Source organism: Pygoscelis adeliae, unplaced genomic scaffold (genome assembly GCF_000699105.1).
Source record: "Pygoscelis adeliae isolate BGI_AS28 unplaced genomic scaffold, ASM69910v1 Scaffold21, whole genome shotgun sequence".
Classification (NCBI taxonomy): domain Eukaryota; kingdom Metazoa; phylum Chordata; class Aves; order Sphenisciformes; family Spheniscidae; genus Pygoscelis; species Pygoscelis adeliae.
The window spans coordinates 1295683-1297206 of NW_008824243.1; the positions used below are offsets into that span (position 1 = coordinate 1295683).

The 1524-nt window shown below is 41.3% G+C and overlaps 1 protein-coding gene across 1 annotated transcript in view; it reads left to right on the forward strand.

Annotated features, from left to right (window-relative positions):
* MTMR7 (myotubularin related protein 7) overlaps positions 1-1524 on the forward strand; it is a 68927-nt gene that overhangs the window by 12191 nt on the left and 55212 nt on the right. The gene's annotated exons all lie outside the window — the stretch shown is intronic.

A 1524-nucleotide genomic window follows, 5' to 3' on the forward strand; every position in this document is an offset into this window, starting at 1 on the left:
GGCTTGGCGAGCTCCTCCGCCAGCTCTCTCAGCACTCTCAGGTGGATCCCATCCAGCCCCATAGACTTGTGAGCATCCAGTTGCCACAGCCTGGCTTGCAAAACAGCACCAGCAAGCAGTACCATAGCATCTCTGAGGCAGAGGGAAGGACTAGAAAGGATGAGACTCTGGAGGATTGCTCTTACATAACCTAGTGATGTATAATGTGCATGAGGCAGATGGCTGGCAAGCATAGCCACAGAGAGGTCTGCCCTGTGTGGGCACCAAGAACATGGACTAGCTATTGAGCTAGTAGGATGTGAATGTTTCTCTTGAGACTTGTACAGACATAGATCAGCATTAGAGATGTAAGTTGGCAAGTAACAACTTGGTCAGTTCAGTGGTTCATGTTGTGGCATGCAGCAAAAATACAGTGTAGACATATGCTTTATGTGTTGACTATAATCATTAAGTTAGTTAACGGGTAACCTGAGAGTGGACAGTTGTGTACAACCATATCTGTAGCTATCTGCGGTTAATGATACATCTCATCTCACACATAATTTTTTCTAGAGATTGCATCTTTTCCACTCAGATGAGGACCTTTCAGCCATGATAATTCATGCACCCTGACTGTGACCAGTGAGCAAAAGTATGTTGGAACAATACCCTGGACATTCCACTCTGGGAACAGATTACGTCAAACACTGTCTTCTCATGCATAACCCATGAAAATAATTGTCAGAGATCAAGAACATAAATCTAATACTACACAGGGTGAGAAGCTTTCAGGAGTTAGAGAAAAGACATTTCCTGAGCCTCAGAGCTTTCAGCTTGGGAATGCCAGAAGCAGTTCAAACTTTCTTCAGAACCCACCCCAAAATTTAATTTTTTCCCCAAACCCAAGAAGCAGTAATGGAACCTGAAAAATACTGACCAGGTGAAAGTGAAACAAAGTGAAGTCAAGTATAAAACTGGACGAATTTTGGAAAAGCACATGTGAATTCAATCACAACACCCTTTCAGTCTGAACACAGAGGTTTCTATGACCCTTGCTTAATCAGCTATTTCTCAAAAACTAAATTGCTTGTCAGCTGAAAGATTATCGCATAATCTGAACCTCCTTTTCACAGAAGGTTAGTAAGCGAGACTTCACTGACAACTTTCACAGTGTCAGCTTATCGCCTTAATACTACCGTAGGTAAGGAGCCGAGGCAATCACTTGAAATTCAGAAGGACTTCAAGAGGCACGAGTCAGCCAAAACTGATTCTGGCCACTCACTGTGATGGCTGCTTTTAAGTAAGATGGTAGGATCAGTTTCAGCTGTTCTGCATAGACATTCAAAGGATTGTGTTTTGCTTTAGCACTTCATTTAAAAAAAAAAACCAAACTAATCTTAAGGTTTCCTTTTAAAGTGCAGAGAGAAACAAATTATTTATCTGAAAAACATGCTCTCGTATGGTATGGATTTGGAATATGAAGCAGCATTTCAGTGAAGTTTTTATTACGTATTTTTGGGAAACAAATGTCAGTTTTTTGTTTCC